The following is a 26,322-nucleotide window of genomic DNA, read 5'->3' as shown; positions in this document are numbered from 1 at the left end:
ACAGTTGTTTAAATTTTGAAAATGTAAATGATAAAGCTATCAGGAACTCTGGGCAGAACTGACTCTCTCACAGGCTTAGTTCGATTCCGTGATTCAGGCCAAATTAAATTTAATTTTCAATAGCAGCAGCCACTCTGGATTCCACTTGATCATCCTTTATTTATTAGAATTATGAATATGGCAAGAAGCAAGCATTGCTGAACAACGGCAACCTGCAGACAATTATGTGTGTCTCAGCAAAGCTGCAGGGTAACAGAAATCTGTGACATGCCTCAAACTGAGCTGTGCATGCACATTGCAGATCACTGGGACAATACCTGCTGATGGATGGTGTTCCATCGTGTTTGCAGCAAATTATTGTTTCTCTGCTGCATCACAGAAGGCACTAAATTGCTGCTGGACTCAGATACATACCTGCATAAAAAATATATTCGGATACAAGCTGAGAGCCTTCTCAGAAATGTTACAGTACAAAACAGGAAAAACACATGGTCATATGTTTGTGCACGAGATTTGGGATTTTCCTTCACTCAGGCACTGAGGCTTTGACTTTTATGAAAAAATATCAGATAACTGAGAAAAATGGAATGGTATTAGCTGTAATGAATGTAACAAATTTAATGACAAAAAGCTCCACATCTACTGGATCTACTAATCACTTATAAAGAAATGACCAAAATAACTTTCAAGCAATTAATTATTTTAATATGATTACAGAGGAAAAAGTGTTTTGAGTTCACTTTCTGTTTGACATGTTGAGACAAACATTTTATTTGTATCTTAGCATTACAGACCTCACTTATAAGCTGCAATGTAATGGAAATATCATAGTCTAAATATAACATGTATAAGTATTTTATTTGCAGTTTTCATAGTCTGATTTATCCAGCTAAATTTTTGTTCTTTTGAATGATAATAATGATTTAAAAGAAAAAAAATAGCTGTGATTCAACAGATTTAATATTCTCTGGTCAGAATTTTTTTTAATTAATTATTTTAATTAAAAAATAAAAATATTTGCACATGGTGTTTAATTTAAAAGAGCACAGAGGAATAGCTGACTTAATTTTTGGATGAATTTCTAAGAAATGTTTAATTTTTTTTCCCCAGAACATCACTTTTCTGTTTTACAATGTCATCCTGATGTAGTTAATTAAACTTATATTGAATTTCATTCTGTTTACTGTTTCTATGGTAAATACATGCAAGCACCTATTGCAATATTCATAGAGTTAAAACATTGGCATTCCTGTGAAGGCCATAGCATATTATTTCAGAGATGTTCTTTTTTGCTTCATTATATTAAATTGCATGCATTGACAGTACTGAGATGAAAAAGGTCGAAAGAATTTTTTTCTGTTCAAGAAACTTAGAACTGTATGCAATATCAGCCATGAACAGATATAGGAAACAAATATTTCTTCCATAAATAATCAGAATGAGAAAAGTAATTTAAGTGTGTGAAAGAACTGCTCTCTGAACCATGTTCAGATATTTCTAGCCTCTCATTAAAATTATCCCCTACAGAAATGTTCCTCAAATCCTTAACAACTTCAGAAGTCTACCCTTTCAAAGTATTAAAGTAATTATTTTAAGGACTTATGAGAAGTTTCCTATTTCTACAGCTAAGAACTGATATTATAACTCATTGACATAAAAAAACCTCACAGATTATCAGATTGACTATGGCATTGTTAATCTAAATTTGTATCTGATAGAATAGAAATTTGCTTTCAGGAGTTTGATTGCAGTGCAACATGTACCTGAAAGCATAGAGCACATCATTTCAGTGCTCATCTTCCAGACAAAGAATAAAAGGATACTGAAAATGCATGCATTTAAAAGAGTAGGAAAGCACTATGACTACATGTAACACTGAGGCTTTGGAGGCACATATAGATTATAGAATTGAAAGTATGCATTTGAATCTGAAGATCCATCAAATGTGTTTTGTCCTTTTAATTACTATGGGTTTAGTAGAGAGGGTCAATCAGAAAAAAAGATATATTAGCAAAATATTTGGCCTCTGTATAAATTTCAGAGTGAAACTTTGTTTTAGTGCCAGCAAGAGTGTATTGTGTAAAAGTGTAAAAAGTGCAAAAGAGATGCAAAAGAAAACTATCACCTTCAGATTCAGATTGTCTTTTAGCCTTAAGTTATAGAATATTTCTATGAGCTGTAAATTAATATTTTTTACTTTTCTGTATTTGTTAGGTTTGAGAGTCCAAGATATTAGGAACTTATCAAGTGCATGCAGTTGTATAAGGAAGAGTTCTCTCAGACATAACTGAATCTGAATACATCAATGAAACTGTGAAATCTTCTTTAGTTACAGTAAATCCTCATTTAGTCACAGTGGTAAATCTTGGAGTCAATATGGTAAACACTGTAAAAGTAATATGGTAAATCAAAGCATAATAAATACAATGACAAACTACCTACATTAAAAAAGATGCCAGAGCTGTTGTGTCTGTAAAACTATTGTCCATTTGAAGTTAGCAAATATCTTAGCCAATGCTAGAACAAATTTATATTTAGCCCAGGCAAAATGCAGTTAAAGTATAGAAGGCTTATTAAGGAAATGTGATGCTCACACTGAAAAAGAAAAAAATCCTCTGATCAGAGAAAGCTCCTCATTGGGACATCAACAGCATATTTCCCTGTACTCTTGAAAGATGTGACGTGTCCCTAAACACTCATCATAAGTATGGGGGGGAAAAAAACCAGTTGTGACAGGAACTGCTGTTTTCTTCAATATAGTCTTTTCCTTAGCTATTCACAAAGGAAAAAAGGATAAGAGCTCTTCAGAAACACAGTAAAAATTTAATCTCAAGAGCTGAAAAAGCAACTGGGCAGGGAAACACCTTCAGCACTGGTTATAGCAAGAACGACTTTGAAAGAGAAATTAATTTGAGCTGACACAATGAAAATATGTCAATAATAAAGGTTGTGTTATGTGTAATTTCTTAAGTTACTTATTCCTTCTTACTTTAAGTGAAATCTTGAAGTCTATTTATGGTATTTTTTCATATGCTAGAATTTTTGAGTCATTTATCAAATACTGACAACTATCAAGCATATTGAATCAAGTGAAACTACCATTCTTCTCTTTTTAAATGAAAGAAATAAATATATTTATGGACAAAAAGATTATAATTTGTTTTGGAGGGCTGGTCCAAGTAGCAGGTGTTTGAGTCAGAGGTGAAACTGGTGCCAAAGAGTCAGATCTATGCATTTGGGAAAGTGCTAATTTCCACAAGTATTTGAGTGAAAGAAAGAAGGTAAAGCCTCCTTAGTAGCTCAAAACAGCCTTGGGGAGTGAGGACAGCTGTTTTGGGAGTAGGCTATGTGTTGTAATGTTTATTTTATTGGCCTGGAGTGAACTGTTTTCAGGACAAAACCAGTAGGCAAAAATTACACTTGTGTGTAGAATCAGATTGTCCCAGTTCCAGGAACTACTTCCTAAACCACAGGCATTTGCCACTGATCAAGATTCCTTGGAAGTGGAACAAATAGAGAGAGGAAGGTGAAATGACTGACTGGGGAGGAGATATGCAAAAAAGAACCTGGGGATCCTGATAGACAGAAGATTGAGTGTAAGTCTTTAGAATGCCCTGGCAGTGATGAAAGCTGTTGAATAAAATCATCAATGGGTCCAGAGAAGTCATTGCTCCCGTCAACTTAGTCACCCCTGTTGTTCTGTTGTCCTGTTTCAGCTCTCCCAGCAGAAGAGAGAGGTGAAACTGGTTCTCTGGGGAGAAACCAGTGAAGGACCAACAAGACTGTCAGGGAGATGAAGCACATCACATTAAAGAAAGGAAGAGTGCTGGGTATGTTTACACTGGAAAGTAAATAAACTTCTACTGTCTAGTAGGGAATTAAAAGTGAAGGGAATTGAAGTGAAGATTAAACCAGCACTTGCCAGATGTTCACAAGAAAATATCAAGTGACTGTGATTGTGCTACAGCAAAGAAAACTGCAATTACATGATAGGGAAGCATGCTTCACTAGAAGATGTGTTAAGTATCTAGGAGATTGCCTAGAGAATGAGGAATCACTGCCTTCAGGGATTTCCAGAGCTTCTCTGGGGAAGGCCCTCAGAAGCTTAGTCTAGTCTTGAAAATATCCCAGGTTTCTTAGCAGAAGCTTGGACAAAGGTCCAGTTCTAACATAGGTATTTTTGTGACTCTGTTATCATACTTGATGCACACTGATTTTAAAAATAAAGCAATGCAGAGGGATGGAAGATACAGAAAAATTCCTAGAAAGAAAATGCAGTTCAGAGGGAATGCTTTTAATATAAATATTATTGAAAAATGGCACTTCTCTCCTCAAGTATTGACAAAAGTCACCTTCTCTTTGATTTGTGATTTGTTCAGAGTAGCAGGACTTGTACATGACTTTTAAATAAAAATGATTACAAAAATAACAATGGGAAGGGAAGGGAAGGGAGGGGAAGGGAAGGGAAGGGAAGGGAAGGGAAGGGAAGGGAAGGGAAGGGAAGGGAAGGGAAGGGAAGGGAAGGGAAGGGAAGGGAAGGGAAGGGAAGGGAAGGGAAGGGAAGGGAAGGGAAGGGAAGGGAAGGGAAGGGAAGGGAAGGGAAGGGAAGGGAAGGGAAGGGAAGGGAAGGGAAGGGAAGGGAAGGGAAGGGAAGGGAAGGGAAGGGAAGGGAAGGGAAGGGAAGGGAAGGGAAGGGAAGGGAAGGGAAGGGAAGGTGCGGGAAGGGAAGGTGCGGGAAGGGAAGGGAAGGTGCGGGAAGGTGCGGGAAGGGAAGGTGCGGGAAGGGAAGGGAAGGTGCGGGAAGGGAAGGGAAGGGAAGGTGCGGGAAGGGAAGGGAAGGTGCGGGAAGGGAAGGGAAGGTGCGGGAAGGGAAGGGAAGGGAAGGGAAGGGAAGGGAAGGGAAGGGAAGGGAAGGGAAGGGAAGGGAAGGGAAGGGAAGGGAAGGGAAGGGAAGGGAAGGGAAGGGAAGGGAAGGGAAGGGAAGGGAAGGGAAGGGAAGGGAAGGGAAGGGAAGGGAAGGGAAGGGAAGGGAAGGGAAGGGAAGGGAAGGGAAGGGAAGGGAAGGGAAGGGAAGGGAAGGGAAGGGAAGGGAAGGGAAGGGAAGGGAAGGGAAGGGAAGAAGCAGTGGGTTGAGCACCATTTTCTCCCATAACTGAATCCAATTTATACAGCTTGACTTTTAGCCAGCTTCTTGTTACCAAAAGAAATAAATACTATTTCTGTGATGTTGCTCTGCTGGAAAACATGGAGCAGCAACAAAATCATAGTGGTGATAAACTGAGCATGTAGTGTTGTCATGCTGGAACACTAAAAATTTATAAATCCATTGTGTTTTCTTGAGATTGTCAAGTAATGAAATTAGATCTCAAGGATAGATCTGTTGCCAGAAGCAGGAAATTATCAGGTGTTAAAGCATAATGAAAATGTCTGAAAGATCATGTGGTCATCAGATAGAAATATTCACCTGAGCATCAGAACTGAAGCGGTGCTAACCACCAATAAAAAAAGCAAACTTCTGATGTATTCTGTGGATATACAGAAATGTCTGCTCAACTACATGGTGGTCCAGACACAATTGTAATTCTTTGAAAGCGTTCTGGAGTTAGTGTGTATTAACATCTAAGGCAGAATTATTCTGAGTTCTGAAAATATCTGCTCATTCAGAAAAGGATATATGACTATATTCATGTCAAAGATTATAATGAGAAAATAAAATAGTATAAAATTAATTCATCTTGTGACAAAAATTATAATGGAAGTAGAGATTAGCTCTGTGGAATAAAATAGTCTGGTATTTAATTCTTTACTTACATGTCTTAAAATAGACATGTGCAATCCAGAACTTCAGTTTTAATGTTTGTATTTCTGCTTCCTTGAATTTTTATGTGATTTTGCCTTCAGGAAAAATATGAAGTCAAGCAAATAGATACCATAAAAACTCTTCTTCAAGCGATATAATTTCATAAATATTATTATCCAAATGTTCCTAAAAATATGTTTAAACTATTATTGTCCTTTCATGCCATGGTCATTTTTAGTTCACTGCTGCAATTTCAAAGCAAGAAGCGGAAAACCTACATTTGCACCAAGAAAGAAAAAAAAAAAAAAGAGGTGCTTGTGATTTTCTTAATTGATTTATTAAAATCTGCCTATTTTACATTATTTAGAAATACTTATCATGAAGCTAAAGTGATCCAAGCAAGACTTATGTATTAATTAAATATGCTTTTCATGGTAGAACTATGTCATCTTGTACATTAAAAGGCTTTTCTACATTATAATGTTGTAAGTTACTGTTATCCATTTTTCAACACTCATCTGAAATATAATTTAAAGTCTTTTAAAAAATATATTAAATATATTTCTGTAGGATCCAGCAAAATTTGAAATGGTGAAACCTAAAGTTCACAGACAGAGAGAAAGAGACTAAACCAGTAGAACCCACTAAGAGATATTTTTACTATCTTCTATCTTTGCAGTAGATATCTCAAAAGATATGCTTGCAGACAGCAAAAGTAAATAAGAGAATAAAACAATATGACAAAAAATATATAATCTAATCATAGAATTTTTCTTTAATTATACAAGTTTGTTCCCCAATATCTGTTTCATATTGCTTGCAAGACTCCAGTGGCTGTGACCCTCGGGGTTTAGTGGACTAGCTCTAGTCAGCTCTGTGTTTATTATATTTTGTGACATGCTTGCTTTTCATACAAATAAACTGCAAGTTGTGCCAATTACTGTCCAACAACTGCTGTAGTAGCAATCTAGTAAATCACCAAAAGAAGCATCTGTCTCCAGAGAATGTCTACCAGCTGTTCACGTAAAACATTTTTGGGTTTGGGATTGACAGAAAATCTGAGCTTGAGGGAACACTATGGATCTGTCAACAATGCTAATGATGTAAATACAGCACTGATTTTATAATGATTAGGTATTGCAGATCTTAAAGAAATGTTTTTGATATCCCAGGAAAACTGAAAAAAAAAATAAAAAATCTCAGTCTTTAAAGAAAAACATGTCCAGATAGTTCAGTATTGGTAATTGATTAAAAATTTGTTTTTTCTAATCTCTGAAAGACAGATCTTTATGATTGTGGTCTCCATGTGTATATTGCTTCTCATGAGGTAGATGTTCCAAACCACATGGAAGCATGGGAAAGTTTAAGAGAAGAAAAATAGTAAGTCTGACCTTGTCCTTTGGTCCAAAGAAGTTCTGTAAATTGAACTAAATGAAAAAGTCAAAAAAGTATGATGCTTTCTCTATACTAAATGTGCTTGATGTACAGTAAGAAACAAAATTTATTAATGTGTAATATAATGAAGATATAAAACAGATGAACCTTATTGATGCTAAAAGATCAGCTTTTCAACTTAAGAAATCACCTTTAATCACAAATATTCAGGTTTTAATGAAAACAGTCACCTATGTCTAATTCCATGTTGTGAAGTAATGTATAAACTACAAGTTACTACTGTTAACTGCTGTATTAAGTACAAGTTTCTGGAAACCAGGTTCTTCCTTTACATTGTGCCGACTCTTGCAGTTACCAGCTTATTTCTTAGTATTTTGTATATTGTTGCAAAATTTTACCAAGATTTTAAACAAGATATTCTTTTAACAAATAAAAGATGGAGGAAGGCAAATGCAATGCATCTTTGATAGCAACAGAGTTTTTATTTATATTTCTTGAAAAATATACATGCCACCTATAGATTTATTTGCTGTAATTATTAATGTCTGCTCGAATATTTTTGACTCCTCTGTATCATGCCAGTGACTGTATGATTTTACATTTGTGTTCTGCTCTAGAAAAGTCAAAAAGTTTCAGGACAAACATTGAAAGCCTATTGACACTGTGTGCTACAGTTGGGTAGGCCACGGATCCCGGGGAGTTACAATGAAATTCAGACTACAAAGCAACAGCTGCTACTGTAAGCAGGAAAAGGAGATCATCCATCTCGTAGGACATCTCATTTCCGCAGCCTCATTTTAAGAAAAGTTATCAGGAAGGTACCGACTCCAGCAACCATATGAAAAGCAATAGACTTCACTTTCCTAAGCCACAGTTAACAGCAAAAATAATATTTCAAATATTCATTTTGCAGATCTGACTGGGTGGGAGTTTGTAAAAGCCAGAAAATAAGACGGTAACTGAAATGTATACACATGCATAAATCCTTCTCCTAGGCTTAACAACTGGAGTGTCTCTTGTTCATTTTCTAATGTGTAAAATGCCAGTCAAGCACCTTGCTTTACCTTGGAAAGCATATGTACTTGCAGGAGCACGCTTTGCAGTCCTGCCAAATGGTGTGTGCAGTAATGTACTCAAGCATGATTTTATTCAGACAGACATTTTGAGAAACTCAAGGGTTTGCTCAGCTAAAGGAAACAGAGAGAACTTCAGACAGATCTTTGTGTCCTGTACTCTCAGTGAAGGAATACTTTTCTGCTTAGCATGGCACCTTTTTTTTTTCTTGAAGGGATAGTGTACTGGGAACATGGATGCAAAGAACTTGCTAAAAACATATTGGTAAAGCATCATAAAGTATATTCAGAACAAAAAATAAAAAAAAATAAAAAAAAAAAGCATATGGAATAAAATATCCTAAAGAGAATATCCTGCACTTCAGAAAATGCATGTAAAATACTTTTAAATAATACTAACCTCAGTGGCAGTAAGAAGGAAATACAAAAGCTTCCAGTTACAGTCTGTGAAGTTAAAAGCAGAAATGGTACTATAAACCAAATAGAGTGGAGCCTCAGGCACTTTGCTTGTTCTGTGGAGACAACACCCTCTGGCTCAAGACAGCAAATTTAGTGTGTACCAGGCACCTTGAGAGACAGAGGATAGTTCTTCCACCTAGAGATCAGTTTTATCAAGTAGAAGAAAGGAAGCCAGATATAAGCACAAAGTCAGATTTTAACCATTTTTAGAGCAGAAAAAGTCACTGGAGAGAAGTCAGGAAGCCTTGTAATGCTCTGACAGGCAGGACAGAAGTAAAGGAGACCTTCTTTTGTATCTAATGCCCTCCTTCTCTGTAGCAGAGATTTCCTGAGAGCCTTGTGGTTAAGGTTTGAAGCCTGTCTAAAACATCAGGCATAAAAAATAACGACTGCTAAGGAGGGCAAAAGAAGAAGCTTTCTTTATTTGCTGCTCTCTTTTCACCATAAAGTGTAAATATCTTCTATTTCTATGAATTTTCTCATTAAAAAACCTCAGTGACACAGACCTGAAATTTCATCTCACCTTTTTGTAACAATGTTGGATCCCTTGGAGGTGGATGCTCTTTCTTTGGAAGAAAGTCAGTCAGGTGGAACATTCTAGGCAGAAACTTTTCTTTGAAAGTGAGAGAGTTGCTTTAGGGACAAGACTGTTTCTTTATTCAAATATATTCCTTTTTTTGGTGCCATGACTCTTTCGATTCTTTATCAAAGTCAGAGACAGAACATCCTTATAACTGACTGTTATTTAATCCCCTGAAGGAGATGCCTTTAATATTTAAATCATATTAATGTACCACATTATTTTTTTTTTTACCATCTGTATTAGCCAATAGTTATTCTCAATTAAAAGTGGAGATTATGAGGGGTTGTTTTTATTATAAGGGTACCCTAATATAATATTCTATTTTTAACTGCTCAGAAAAAAATCCCCTTCACACTGAAGCAATTTCTATTCATAAGTAGCTCTATGAATCTAAAGAGAAATGGTGTTCCTTTTCAAGTATGTTTTGTTCTTTTTATCATTCCAACAATACATATTTAAAATATATATATAAAAGAAGGCATATGTCACCAGCTGAGTGTCATTGCCAAACATCTACTGGGCAAATGTTAAAGACAGCTTGCCAGGTTATCTGAAAAGGTTTTTGGGGCTTATAATGCTATTTGATACTGAATGTGTATTTGTAACACATTTGGTAACATATGGTGTGCTAGAAAAACCATTTGGGAATCCCTGGGTACAGCAAGAAATGCATAATTTTACTAAGAAATTCTGGTATATGGATATTGAGGTTGTCAGTTTTCTGTATGTTGTTATTTCAAATGGGAAAGCCAAAATGTAGCCTGGGAGAGCCATTGCATATGTGACTGTCTTTGTGCTCACATGACCCAAATACTTCTTTTAAAGCTCTTCATGGTTATTTCCTATAATTTTTTTCCTAAGTTACTGTTATGTCCACTAAAATATCATAAAAATACTTTGATTCTTAGCTGATGGGGAAAAAGATGTCTTAGAACCTGAATTGTATACTGGAATAAAAGCCCCTCACATTGTGGGGTGCAACTGTATGTGATTACATGATCATACAGATAACCCAAAATAACTGGACCCTCTTTAGCACCATCCTTTAGCAAAAGCATATGTAATCTTGTTTTCCAATTACCCAGAAGGACTGGGTAATTAATATATATAAATGCCCTGCCATAAACTTTTCTTTGACCAATCAAATTATTTTCATTGGCTGTAACTTTATCTGTAGTGTTAGGACTGTCTGTTTTCTGCAATATGAGTATGAATTCTGCATATTCTCATTTGTGTCTTTCTTAAAGTCTTTCCTTTTGGTTCTGGTTTCACCTGTGGCTGTATATTAGGTCCTTTCTTTTCATGTATTAAATTCACATATTAAGATTAAGTGAATCTTTATTTCTTGAGTTCTCTGTCCTAAGGATGATCTTTGTCAGTATTCTTGTCCTCTAAACTAACCTCCAATTTACATTTCCCTCCTGTTTTCTTCAATACAGGCCAGTTTTGTCCTTGATTGTTCTTGGACATCTATTGACTTGTATCTCTATTGACCAGACCCCTTCTTAGGGTTCAAATTCTTCTTATTTCTTCTGTCTTCCTTAGATTGAAACTGACCACCAACAGCTTCTTCTGCTATTCCCTGATCTCACTTTGCTCCTCAATAAGCACTTAGTCATGAACTATTTGAGTACTTTTTTCTCAGTGTCAGCTCTGAATCCATCTGTAACTCCAGTGACACTTCCTTGTCAGCAATATCAATTACAGAAGCATCTTTAATTTGTTCTTCTTTATCTGTCCCAAAGTTGCAAGACTCAGCCAGTTCTGACAAGGGCTTAACAAATGTTTGGTATTATAAATTGGAGTGAATAAAAACACTAACTACATCTAAAGATTCTCTGGCAGCGAATCTTTCAACAACAGCTCTCAAATAGGAAATTTTCTAAAGTGCTCCTTCACTGGGATGATTTATATGAAATTTTTTTTTTTTGAAAAATAGCACATTAATTTGACAAAGAAAGTCAGAATGGTACACACATGCACAAAATTTCCATCTTGCAATGCAAGCAGAGTATTAGTGAATCTGTTTATATATGCTCTGGTTAAGATGTTTCTGCCTTAGAGCTGACTAATAGGAATCACAGCAGATCCACAAAACCTTTTTGCTCAGATTGGAAACTAATTCGAGGGGTACTTGAAATAACAAGATTTTTTTAAAAAAATTCAGTTACATTATCATCTTATATTTATCATAGTTTTAATGTCAATATATAATTTATAATCTGTTTTATTAATTTTTTCATTATTTTGTAGCGCATAGATGTACTAACATCTAGGCAGGAAGTAATCATCGCTTCTTTTATGTTGTCAATACGATTACAGAATATGATTATATCCTTTGATTTGCAATAATTTAAGCTTAACTATAAGTCTCTGGATAATTTGCTTGCTACATAAATCAGATAGCATGCAATGTGGGAATACAAGGGAGGCAATATCTATATTATTGTTCCATGCCAGTCTCTACAATGAGACATCATTACATAAAAACTATTAATGAAAGTATTGTATATCTAATGTATCTATTTATAAATTCTTCACAAATCAGGAAAATCCATTAAAAAAAAAGAGGGGGTACACATTATTATTTGAGAGCACCTTTTGAAAGTCTTAAAAGCTTTTAGGTTTTGAATTTGTTTCCTTTCTCCTATGTACCTTTGTGTTTCAGAATTTCAGACCAGTTACATTTCTTGTTTAAGTGTAGAAGCCACTGAAATTATAATTAAATATTTTCAGCAAAAAAAGGTGAAGAGAAGAAGCAGCCAAAAATATTCCAAACCTAAAAGCCCCAACTTCAATGTCAATATACGACATAAACAAGCAGTTTTGTTATTACATGACAGATTATATGTCAATTAGAATATTTTGTCCTGTTATATTGGAAAGAACTAGGAATTGACAACTAATAAAATGATTTTTCAGTAATGTGGGCATTGTTAATGGTTCCAATCGTAAACACAGGACTAGGCAACAAATGACTGTTTCTCTGTCCTCTGTCATATAGATTAAAAAAAAAAAAATAATTCTAAAGCTATTTTTTTTGCTTCTCAGAAAGAATTTCTCCTAAAATTATTTTAAATTTTGGAATGGATCAACATTTAAAAATAAATACATAACATATGATCTAATAACTGGACATTAATTTCAATGAGTGAAAAAGGACTTGTATCCCTTGCTTTATTAGTATCACCTATTAAGAGTAGTAGACAATGAGGACCCTCACAGCTATAGGTAAGATTGTCAAAAGGGCAGTAGATGGGGAAGAAAGTAGCCAGGGTGTAGCTCTGTATCTATCATTTCTATCATCTCTATCTATCATCTCTATCTCTATCTCTATCTCTATATCTCTATATCTCTATCTCTATCTCTATCTCTATCTCTATCTCTATCTATCTATCACATAAACACATGAATTTATACATCAATATGTAACAGAATATGACTGAAAAAATGCGTAAGTAGATGCAACAATGCAGTGTTAATTTAGGTTCTGCAAACCAGTGCCATATTTTCCTAACAATTACACTGATGCAGCTGTAGTACATCAGCTTTGGATACAGTTCAGCAGCAAACATCTCTGTGACTCTGTAAAGACCCATCCATGTGTTCAAGTTAAAAGCATCAGGAAAAAGTACATGCAAAACCAGAGTCAAATTCTGCAGTGAGTACCTGGATCTCAGACGCTCTCAGCTGTTATTTGCTCTGACAAGCATTTCTGTGCCTTTAATTAGAAAATATCTGTCAGGTGAAATTGATGGACTGTTTCTTAGAAATATTGATATATGAATATCAGGATTTTCTTATTATCTTTCTTTTTGGTTTTTTTTGTCATAAATTATAGAAAACTAGAAATACTTCTGTCAAAAGTCTTGGGGTTTTTTGGGTCTGAGTACTTCAATGCCCACCTATCTCCCTCTGTTTACCTTCAGTGAAGAAGATAAACAGCTGTACCAGGAAACTAGCTAAAGGTTATCAGATTCTACATCATTAAATCAGCTACACAGAGAACAGAGTTTGCAATAATTTTATGGCTGATAGTTCATATCACACATGAGGTGAATTAATAATATGGATATGAAGAAAAACAATTTATTAATGTTAATAACTCTTCCAATAAAATTTCCAGGAGGACCTATAGTGATAAATTGAATAATTATGAGTATAATTATGACTAACTAGAACCATAATTTCATGCTAATGCAATAATAATGACACAAAAGTGTAGGTCATGAATTTTAACTGCTCAGTTATTCCAAATTTCCACAAAGAGAGGGAAAAAAAAAAAAAAGAACACCCAAAAAACCCATCTCAGCCTTACAATCTGATCAAGTTATGCTTTGCTGCCAGAGAAAAAAATATTCATTGCTTAAATAGACATTACTTTGATTATTTTTAGTGGACTGCAGGAAAAAGTCATCTTATTTAATTAGAAATCTAGTAGTATCTTGAAAGAGGGAAATGGATGGTCTATGTAGCACACTATGAATCACTATGAATCCTCTGAGGGTCTCTGAGGAGAAAAAAAACCCACACAGTAGAATTATGGTTAAATTTCATTATTAACATAGAATTGTCATACTTGCATTTCTATTTGAGGAAGGGAATATGGAGGATAATCACCCCAGAAAAAGGTGTGCAAGTGTTCAGTAATCATTTCAAGTATAAACTGCACCTCATAAAGTGAAGGTCAGATTATTTTGCCAGATCATTTTGGGATGGAGGTAAGCTGAGGAAGGAGGAGCTGGTGAAAGGTTTCTCTAAAATCAACCAGTTTCATTTTTGATAATTTATTACAAAAGTCAATTAATCTCTCTGGCTTCAGGATGACTCAGGACAGTGTAATGCAGGGTCCAGGATAATTGCTTTAGTTTTGGTTTAATGTGTCCCACTGAATGTGTAAACTTGTTTGTCCATTAAAAAATCTGGGAATTAAAAGTAGTGGAGCAAATCTAATATATATTAACAGCATATGTGTCTTTAGTTCTCTATTCCATTTGATACAAGAACTGCATTTTTATGCTTTTTCTTAACAATATGGAGAAAAATCTTGAATTAAAACATGATATAAAAATACATATTTGCATAATACAGGAATGACTGTAGTGGTTTGTTTTCTCTAGGTTGGCACTCCAACACTTGAGGGCACATTTAAAAGGAAAAGTACAGCTATGCTTCAATTTTATTTTTCTGATAACTACTTGATTAACCCAAAGGGCCTGAAGGAAAAAGACTTGTCTTCTAACCACTAACCCTTGAGGACTACATGAAAAAGCAGAAGTTGGTGAGGGCCAAATTTAAGCCAGGGAACATACTGACACACTATCTACAAGGATTTTCCGTATCTTGTTTGAGTCCATCTCCTGGTCCCATTTAATTAGAACAGATATATGTCCCCTCCCCTCCCCTCCCCTCCCCTCTCCTCTCCTCTCCGACATTTTGCATCGAAGACCATATCTGTACAGGATTGTAGCTGATTTGTTTTCAGATAACTCAGGTTAAACCATTCTCCTCGTAGATTTTATTTCACAATGATGCGAATCTCTCAGTTTTTGAGGATAAATTTCAAGAGTACTTCAAGTGCATTTGTGTTTGGAAAGAAACAGAATTGGAAGGGAAAGGAAGATAATTTTTTACTGGAAGATACGTAAAAAAAGTAGAGTTATAAACTGATTATATCAATAGTATTACCAAAGAATGCCCAATACATTTTTTTACTCCTGTGGGGAGATAGAGCATTAAGCTGGGTTATTTGGTTTGCCTTTTTTTTTTTTTTTTTTTTTGTCTTTTCTCTATACAAACATTTTTGGGCTATCACTGGTGCTTCAACAAGGATGTGGTAGTAGCAGGATTTTTTGAAGAATCACAGGGGGAATATTTAGAAAAATATAAAGAGCAATGGGAATAGATAGTTATATAAAAGTAATGAATTGCACAGTGCTTCAAGAAAATGTTTCCAAATAACAGTGTAGGAAGTATCAAAGAAATAAAGTGGCATAGAAAGCAAGCCACACTAGGATAAATGAAGAGGATAGAAACCAGCCTGAGGCATGAACAAGAGGTTGCTCCAAATTCTGGCAGGGATTTAACTCTCATCTGAACGGCCTAATTTAATCTCAAAGCTAGAAGAGGATATAGCTGTGTTCAGCTTCCTGGTTCCCTTGAAATTAGGAACACTTTAAAGCATTGATCCCACACTTTTCTCATCAGTTTTCAGCAGCCAACAATATTAAGCTTTAATTTGTAGCACACAATGTCAGTGTGGTTTCAGCTACGGTGGAGCCAGATAACATTTCCTCTTTCACAGACACATAAAATATAAAAATGAACCTGACCAAAGGTTAATAATTAATATGATTCCCAAGAATACTTTTTTTAATTGAGAACAGACTACTTAAATAAAAATAATAAATTTCTATTTCAAAGGCTTTTGTGCTAAAATTAATAACTCTACTAGATTGAAATGGAAACAAAGTAGATAGCACATGCCATCTGCATTTTTTTCTTCTTTCTTTTTAACCTTGCTTTAGGGACTAAGTCAGAGAAGTGAATTAAATCATTACAATGAAATCATTGAAATTTGGCTTGATTATATCTTCAGAAGAGAGAAAAGCTTTAAAAATAATCCCATGGGATGCTTGACGATTAGTATGGAAGATTTTATGTTTCATGGACCCATATGTTTTAACTAAAAATTTTTCTATTATTGTCACTCTTCTACATTTTATACTTTCAAACATAATTTGAATTTTTCAGTTTCACATATCTCAGTTAAATCTGTGAAGCTGTCTTTCCACTTGAAAACAGTATCTTTATTCTTGCTTTGAGAGTTTCCTAACTTTCTTCAAATTTGTATATTTCTTATGTTCTTAATGAATGTATGAAGGCAGAAATTAATTTACTGTCACTGAAGGTTTCTATTTTGCTCTTAAATAGTTATGAGCAGTACTGAACTTATCCATATTTTTACACTCTTATTTAGAAGCCCATACACAGTTTTGAGTAATTACCATTCCACCTAAAGGCACGACCACTCCAACTCCTGCATCAGGAAGTGCAATAGCCGTTTCAGGGATGAGTTTAAAAGTTAAAAAAAAAGAGGAGAGAAAGAGGAGAGAACTAGCTGAAGTCCCCACAAAAGAATAAATGATGCAAAGGCATCACTGCCTCCCACAAGTAGATAAATGCCCAGAGGGTCTCTGAGCAACGAGTACCTGCCCAAATCCCATCTGCTCTTCCTTCTTACCCCTGAGCATGATGACACATACCATGACATATCTCTGTGGTCACTTGGGGTAAACTTTCATGGCTGGCTCTCCTACCAACTCTTGGTGCATCCCCAGCCTACTTACTGATGGAGGCAGAGTGAGAAACAGGGAAACAAGCACTGATACACCAATAGCTAAAAGCACTGGTGTGTTATCAACACTGCTTTGGTCACAAATCTAATTTAAAACATAGCATCATATGACTTACTATGAAAAAAAGTAATTCCATTCCTCTCAAATTCAGTAAAATCAATCCCCTCAGAATATCAGAAAAATACAACAGTGTTTACAATATAAAAAGCCCAAACAAACAAAACAAACAAACAAAAAAACCAGCCAAAGAAACCTCCAAACCCAAGTAAACGCACCAAACCAACCAGTATCACTATTTAAATATATTTATAATATCTCTTATCTGTTTCCATTATCAAACTTGCACTGTTTAACACCATTATTCTAAACCCTTTTTGCATGAAAATTTGTAATAAACAAACATACAGTAAGAAAACAGAAAGAAAAATTAGTTTAACACTGTTCTTTTGTAACCAATTTCTTTCTGATTTTTAATCAGATATTCTAATAATATAAGCTCTGATTTCAAAAAGTATTAAGAATAAAAAATGCTTATTAAAAATTAAATCTGTCTTCTAAAAATATTGTAAGGTATTAAGAGTCCATTTTGAGCGAGGAGTATATAATTCTGTGTAGGTCTAGTATAGTTCTCAAAAGATATATACAAGGGCATGAGTAAAACAGAGACAATCAATCAAAGTTTAAAAGTAATATACAAGTGGTCTAACATAGTGTTTATAGTAATATATCCAATTACTGCTGCCATGTGTGCTAGGTGTCTTATGCAGATTTGGTGCCTGAGAGCTGTACGTGAATCCTTTTTTTTTAAGAGATTGTGCAAATACAATGGCCATACCTTAATTGTTGTTGTCAAGTACTGATATAAAATTCATCATTTGTGTGTTTTGAGGTGTTCATTAACAAATGGAAAAATGCTCTGGCAGTCCAGCTTTAACAAGAAAGATTAGGAGTATAGTAAATGCTTTCATAAGCATGCCTTTTGGCCTTCGCTTGCATCTCTGGAATAAGGAAGGAACTGACCTACTTAAAAGTGCTAAACAGTTTGAAAGCTAGATAGGTAACAAAATGTCATGGGGTGACTTTACCTTTAAGATAGCTTCCGGAGCTGGGAGGAAGTTGAAGCTGCGAAAGGCTGATGGGAGTCTTTTCTTGTAACCAATTATTGGTCATTTCTAAGAATTGACAGCAGTTTTGACCACTGAAAAGTGAAATCAACTTGTGAACATCCCCTTAAGATGTAAAGCCAGGGCTCTCTTGTTCTCTTTGGTTTCCAGCTTCTGAAAAGGTAACAAGGCTCTGTCTTGGCCTCCTCCCCCCGCTCCAGGCCGGACAAGGCCGCAGAGGACGGGGGGGGGGAGAGAAACGGAGCCGGCAGGCCTGACTTGGTTTGTAGTTTCTGCTGCTGGACTGAAACCTGACACCATGAACATCTGCAGCTTTCCAAGACTTTAATTCTTTTACTACCTGGATAAAACTTACAGATTACTCCTTTTCCCCAGAGAGAGAGAGAGAGAAGGATGAGAGAGAGAGATAACATGAAAGAGACATCATAAAACCATCAAAGACAGTGAAGAAAAGAGTTAAGTTTTAGATGGGGAAGAGAGAATAAGGAGATGCTTTATAAGCTGAATATTTTTCTGTTAAAGCTATGGAGATGGACAATAGTGTTCTGAAAAAACTCCTTTAATTCATGACAGAGTATATTGGGAGGAATGGAGTGTTCAAAGTGTGGATTTTGAGCAAAAAGTAGAGTAATTGTGATACAGTGAGGTGCTGGAACAGAGTGAGGCGAAGTAATAGTTGAAGATTTGAGGCCTTGAGAGGCAATGAGAAAACTGTTTCCAGAGAAGCTCACAGAGACAGATGAAGAAAACTTTTGCCTTTGAATCCTTAAAAATGACATCCCTAGACTCATTGACCCATACACACCTCAGAGTGATGTGAAATGGGAGGAGTGAACTGATGGCAGGATTTCCAGGCAGCTGGCATCAGAAAAAATAGAAAGCTATAACAGAAATAGTTTTCTTGTCAGAAACTCCATAGATTAGCAGAAGAAGACTTCTGTTTCTCTACAAAGGCTGATGAAAAGACTGTAGCAGGAATTGGGACTGTTTTAAACACCAAAGTTCCAAAGTTTTTTGTCTCTATGTTGTCACATTTACAAGGGAATGGTTGGGTAGTGGGGGATAAAAGGGTTTTCTGGAGGTTTGTTCTGGTGATCTTATTCTTGTAGTTTTGTTAATAAACTTTCTTTATTCCTTTTAAGTTTTAAGCCTGTTTTGCTCTTGTTCTAATCCATATCTCACAGCAAGAAATAAGCAAGTTTTCTAGTAATTATTTTTAGTTACTTCTTTAAACCCATGACACAAAATTAATAGTTAAATGCCTTGAATTGTTTTGTAACTCTATTCATAAACATAAGCACATGGATTGCTCTTTTTTAACACAATTTAAATATGCCCCCTTAACTTTGCCTAGAAGTTGACTAAACACGTCATAATATCAGTTACTACAGGACATTTTTGAAGCGGTTTTACAGTAGCAATTTCAGTTTCTCATTTTTTAATCATTATTAAATTTAAGTTTCCTATACTTTGGTAACATTCTGCCCTCCTTTTTGAGAGATGCCTTTCAAAAAAATAACATTTTGGTGTAAAGTCTTCAGAATGTTTTAACATATGTCTTTACTTTTATAAACATTTAGAAATATTGCAGTGTTGAAGCTAAATGCTTAATATATAAATAGTTCTAAACAACTTTTTTAAAAGTTAGTAGGGAAAAGCTGAAATTTAATTTAATTTTAATACCATATTTGAGGGAATATCAACAACTGCTTTGTAATACCATTTCCATAAAAGCTTTGTGTTCAAGAGTAATAAGTCTATGCAATGAGAAAATTAGAAATTGACCTCATATCTTAGTCCTATCTGACTTTAAAAGATGCAATTTTTAAGTAGGAAAGTAGTACATGTGAAAAATGAGGCACAAATATTACTATATAGGTAATGTAAATAATGTTAAGAATGTGTGTATATAATTAAGCTTCCTACCTCATGTTACCCAGCAATGGTCCTGCTCTGATGCAAGCATGAGCTGAACTTGGAAGCTCTGTCGAGTCACAGGTCTGCTGAGGATGTTCCTTCAGGCACACTGGTACTTCCCCAAACTGCACCATGTACAAATTTCCCTTCTGCTGTTACCTTAGATGAACTTGAAGAGAAAAACTACTACAGATAACCATATTTCCATATAGGTGAAGTCATATTAAATTGGAAGGGACCTACGATGGTCAGCCAGTCCAATTCCCTGGGATATTCAGGGCTGACAAAAAGTTAAAACTCGTTACTGAAAGTATTGTCTTTCAGTGTGTAGCAATTACCCCTTGTCCTATCACTACATGCCCTTGTTAAATGTCCCTCTCCCTTTCTCTTGTAGGTTCCTTTCAGCTACTGGAAGATGCTCCAAATACTCCCCAGAGCCTTCTCTTCTCCAGGCAGAGCAGCACCAACTCTCTAACCTGTCTTCATAGAAGAGGTGCTCCAGCCCCCTGATCATCTTTGTGACCCTTCTTCACTCCAGTGGATGATATTTGGTCTGATGTTGCCAAATTTGGGCCTCCAATAGGTCTATTAGGCATAATGTTGTCATCAGAAAACATGTGTAATCAGCTGAGTTGCAAAATAAGGTACTTCATATATTCTGGGCACATCTTTGTAGAGCAGAATAAAAAGAAATTTTATATACTTTTATACTATCCAGAAGAAGTGAACTAACCCTCTTTTGTTGTGATACACCACAGTTATTGATATTGTTCTAACACAATCAGTGACAACAAGCATAACAGAAATTGTATATAGTATTATTCAAATACCATTTAATCAATCATCACATAGTTAGAAAACTTAAAAACAATATTTGCATTCTGTTGAAAAAAGTAAGACAACAGAAAGTTAACCATAATGAAAACCATAGGATTTAAATCAGAAAGAAATATTACTGCATTCTCTGTTCTGTTCTCCATTTAAGTATGCATGTTCAAAATAAATCTGTGAAATGCTCCATGAGAAACTGAACCCAGTGCCTATTAAGACCAGGAATAAATTTTTCCATGGTTCACTGAATTGCTCTGAGCATGCATCTTCCTGAATTGATTCTAACAGCTGCCATTGAAACAAAAGATAGTCAGCATTTTGCATATTTAGCTGGGACTAAAGTACAGACTTTGAAGGCTTTAGGGTTTCACTGTTTTAAACATGGCTGGTAGGTTTCTTTTTCTTAGTTATGTATGGTCATAAATGAATTCATTTGTAAAGTGAATTCAAGACTTAGAGCCAAAGAGTAGCTCTCCTAATATATGCAAAAGGCAAAATTGAGATTCAGACCTCTGAATCTTGGCAAACTGTTATAATTTAAATCCATTCTTCAAGACATAATTATAACTTCATTGGTATAAAAGAAAACAGTGTAAAACCTTCACTTCCAGAAAGCAGAAATTATTCATGTCCTTCATACTCCTAAAATAAATTGCTTACAACAAATTTAAGTATAAATGACCATCAAACTGTGATCAAGGAGTTAGAAATTGATTTTCATTTTAATTTATTCTCTTCCTTTCTCAAACTGTCAAACAAGTAAAGGCCATTTGCACGATGGGATAATTTACATAATTGCGATGAACCTGTTTTCTTTGGATTTTTGCAGTATCAGTTAGATTATTCCACTGATAACATTATACAAATAAAATTAATACATATGAATCGTTCATTGTTTTTGAACAATTTTTATTAAGTTATGGTACAGTGCCATTCACCTAATTGAAGCAGCAAGGTAAGAGCAAAATCATCTAAATTCATCAGTTGTCCAAATACTAGTGCTATAGATTTATATTATTCAAGGAGACAGTCACTTAATTTAATTTATTGCTTTAACCCTGATTGAGAATTCATTTCATATTTTTTTGAGTACCATTTAAGTAAATTAATTTTAGTATTTGAGAATGATGATTAGAGACAAACAGAACTTGTTACTATGTGAATAGTTTAACATAACAATTGCTTGTATGATTTGATTTCTCACTGAGAGGATATGCTTCATATATGTATTTTGCAGTCATAGCTGATTATTTCTTAGGGGGAAAAAAAAATCTGTATTATCTTTCAAGACCTGATATAAATCTGAAGGAGTAAGTTAAATTCGAGTGAGGCTTGTACCTCATCAACAGAACCACTAAGTAAGTTTTAATTTCAACAATAAATTGTGGTCTCATTTTTCATGTTAACATTAGACATAAAATAATGTAAATTAACTCTTGAATTCCAGGATGACTTTGCAAGGCTGAAAGAATTTTCTTTCAACTGAAACTGAGCAAATGTTACCTCAGCTAGAATCAAGGATAATATAAACAAGATATCAGCATAATATAATTTACAGGGAAACATATTTTAAAATGGAAATATATCATAAGCATCGTAGTAAGCTGTGTCTTATCTGCAGAAACTCTATGAGATTAGCTAGACTCACAGAAGAGATAAAATAAGGGTCCTTTCCTGAGGCACAAATATGATGTTCACGGTGGGAATCTCCTACTCCTAATTACTGGGATCTGCTTGGTTTAATTTGTATATGTTACCTCACCATGGGCTGGTGCCTTCTTGACTGCTGCAGGCTGAATGTGAGTGTTGCCCTGAAGCCTCCCCAGTTTCAGCCCCCAGGAGTTTCATTTTGTTGAGCACTCATCCCCTCTGTTTGCCAGAACTTTCCCACAGCTTTTTACAGGGAATGGCAAAAATTACACTTTCTGTGTTTTATTCTTATTTACATGTAAAATGTATAACCACCAGAAACATGTGTTTTTATAAATTCAATATATTAAAGAGCTTTTTCTTTTTCTCCTTTTTATTTGTATGTGGCATAATAAAATATTTTGTGGGAGAAAAATGTATATCCATGGTTACTAAGAAAATTTTTTAGAGGAAATAATCACCAATGAGAACAAATCCTAAGACATTTATAAGCCTTCCTTTTTTAATGAAAAGCCAATTAATCATAAAAATTTTGTTCTGACACCAAACACACTTTTTAAAAAGTGTTTTAATATTTTTACTGTACCAACAAAAGTTGATAAAGTTTTTGGCTTTGTATCAATCACCTTGGCACATCTTTAAAGTTCAGTATAAGAATAGGCTATTATATATTTATTTTAAGTTCACATACCATGGCAGAAAAGGAACACTTGATCATAGAGGTCCATTAAATTCCATTTAAAATGAACAGTTGCAGAACTTTGTAGTGATTAATTTTTAATTCCCCAGTCATGGTGGCTTAACATATAATTGTTGATGTTAAAACGTTTTTGATAACAAAAGTAAGTGAAATGTTAAAGAGGAAACAGTAAATTTTCTGTGACTATGCTTTTTTATTTATATGAAGATGATCCGTGCTGTGACTTTTAAAGCTGGACTATCAAGGCATGTAAACACAAAATTAAGAAGGAATAAAGTGTTTCAGTGATTATAACTGTAATCCTGTTGTGAGTAAGAGACTGTAAAATCTAGGGGAGAAAGAACCAGTTTTCGTGTATATTAAAGGTGCTGTATTATCTTGCTTCGGAAAATCTTTATATAAGTAGCTGTCGTGCAGAGCTAAGTTCTTAACTTTCTTTAATCATATTGAAACAAATAATAATGGGCTGAAGTAAAGGAAATTATTTTAATTTTAATGTCATACAGATTATCATTATACAAATGGATTTGAAGAAGAGATGATAAAGAAGAGTCCTTTTGCCAAAAACCATAAATAGTTGAGTTTTCTTTTGTGATTCACAATAGTTCACTTACAATGGCAGTTAAACAGCAGCTTTTCTACTGATCTCTGCAGGTGACAAAAAAATATACAGGGTGACATAGACAAAAAAAAATCCCTTACATGGGCAATAGCATATGAAAAAAACCTTCTTTTTGTACCATGTGTTCTTGTGACAATGAGTCAAACAAAAAAAATGAAGTAGGAAGAATTGTGTGAGAACAGCAAAAATATTCTTCCCTGCCAACTGATGGTTTATAGTATATACCTGCTAGTGTATCCTTCCTACTCATGTCACCAAAGAAACCCACACTTCTCTCTTCACTTTAGTTATTAAATGAGAAAAACTTGGTCTAAAAAGTAGCTAAGGCAATTTTTAAAACTATGAAAAATAAAATCCTATTAACTTCTAGAGTGGCCATTTCTTCTCAGGTGGCCTTTTGCAGATTTCAGTGTAGTTTACAAATGCTGAACATGATTTTTTTTGTTCTAATTTGAGTACTAGAAACATGTTGACCATTGCAGCATTGATTGCTTGACTGGGTAAACTAAGCCACACAGAGCTCTTTGTCTATGTGGTTCAACTGACTAGAATGTTTTCTGTGCATGAACTTGCCTCAGGTGTTTGGGCAACACACTGGTATCTGCAGCACAGACATTCCCCTTAGTGCAATCTTTTCTTAATCAAGACCATACTGCAATGTGGGCAGAAGTTTAGTTAATTTTAACTCCTGTAATTAGCATGATGACATCTACGTTTTGTTTTTAATTTATAAAAATTGAAAATAGTTATATAAGCTTAAAAAGATTTCCTGCTATATTTAAAAAAAGAAAACTGTTTGGAAACATCAACCAGATATGTGCTCAGCACTGTTATTTTCTGGAGTCATCAGCAAACCTCCTAAAGTTCCTTTAAATTGTGTGGAAAATCTCACTTATTTGCAAAGTTTTAACTGTGAAAGTAAAGTGGGCTTTTTTTGAGTTGAACACAATATTGTCACTGTGAGAACTTGGAAGGGGAGCTTTTGTGCCAAAAATGTTTTTCTTGCAGATCATCCAACTCAACAGATGGCCTCTTTGGGTGCCATGAATTTACTCTTGGTAGTAATAATGAGCACTGCCCCACAGAGTTTACTGAAGACAAGCAAGTGTATATTATACACCAAAGTCCCTAGGTTATCTGAAACTATTAGTATATATCTTCTGCGTACATTTATGGGCATCACAAGTTCTTCAGATTAATTTTCTTAGAGTGTCTTTCAGAGTCATTATTACTTCATTATGATGGAGTAACATGAAGTAGTATGAATTACTCCATACCCCGAGTGTTGCTCAAGACACTGAATATTTAGGGCACCTTCTGTGGTTGCTCTCTTCATGCACAGCATGGTGGCAGCTGCCTGCTGTTGTCAGGACACTTTTATGACTGCAGAGTGAAAGAACTGCAGGGGCTATGCTTGGAAGTCAGTTCCTCACACCACCATTAACTGAAAACCATCTGGAGCATCTACAGATGCTTGGATCTGACTTATCCTGTTGTTGCCAAAGTATTGTAACCCTATCTAAAGGGATGTCAAAAGGTGGCAACTTCCTATCGGAAAGATTTATTATGAAGATATCTACCGATAATCTACCTCAGTTCTGAAAATAAATAAATTTTAAAAAGAAACAAAGCACTTCAGTTTTCACTCATATCAACAGAAATATGCATCACAATGGGTATTATATTGTCTATTCTAGACTGTTTTTGTCTAATTTTTTATAGTCTACTAAGGTTCTTCTGTTTCTACTGGTCTTCACATGTATTCTGCTTTCAAATTCAGACACTGCTAATCTGATCTATGATATTTTGAGAACTTTTAAACTAATTTTTCTTTGGAGCTTTTTGAATTAAAAAAAAAATCTAGTAAATGTATGATTATAAAGGAAAGCCTAATGCTAAAGTGTTAAGGAGAATGCCTATTTCTTGCCATTAATTTGCTTTTGACTAGGAAGATTTTGAAGACTGACAAGTCCTGAAGTCTATTGTTTTGCAAATGTAGATGGTCCTTTCTGATTAGCAATGTTAATTCATGTAAGACTAATTGTTTTGTAATTTTAATGTTTTGATTATTTTTAGCTGCTCATGAGACCTTCTGAAATAAATTATATGAGGTTCCATTTTCAATGACTAAATGGAGAATATCAAAGTAGCAACCAGGCCCAGTCACTCTGGGGTTCAGTCCAGCTGGTTTTGAGTACTTATTGACCATGATGTCATTTTTGCACATCCCAGGGACTGGGCTCAGTTTTCACTATGACAGATGAGGGATGATTTACAGATTTTGCACATTGGCAGGTCTAACTTGTAGTGCGCATCAACACATACTTAGGTAAAAAATTAGTTTTAAATCATTTTGCATTTAGCCTCTTTAGCTTACACCATGCTTGTGACTTGTACAACTTCATGACAAAACAAGGCAAGTTCCATCTAGGGAATTTCTCCCTTATTTTTTAGTCAGTAGTCACTGTTTAGCACCTTTTAATGCAGAGGTGTTGAATTTGGAGGCCATCCAAATGAACCATCACTACCTGGTGAGTCATTCCTGATCCCCTACAACAAAGAGATGACTCATATGAGGCTATACTTTAGGATGGTACTGAAACCACAAGTGACTTTGGAACTTTTAGCAATGAAGAAAGAGCAATGGAGCAGATTGTGCTAGAAAATATTCACAAATAACTTAAAACCAGATTCAAATATGCGTAGGAAGAAGCACTCCACTATGAACATAGTAATCCTCCTGGACGAAAAAGTAAAGATGATTTGTCCTAACTCACCCACACTCTTTTGAGACCTTGAAGTCCTTTTGA

Source organism: Poecile atricapillus, chromosome W (assembly GCF_030490865.1).
Source record: "Poecile atricapillus isolate bPoeAtr1 chromosome W, bPoeAtr1.hap1, whole genome shotgun sequence".
Classification (NCBI taxonomy): Eukaryota; Metazoa; Chordata; class Aves; order Passeriformes; family Paridae; genus Poecile; species Poecile atricapillus.
This window is presented reverse-complemented; position numbering follows the sequence as displayed.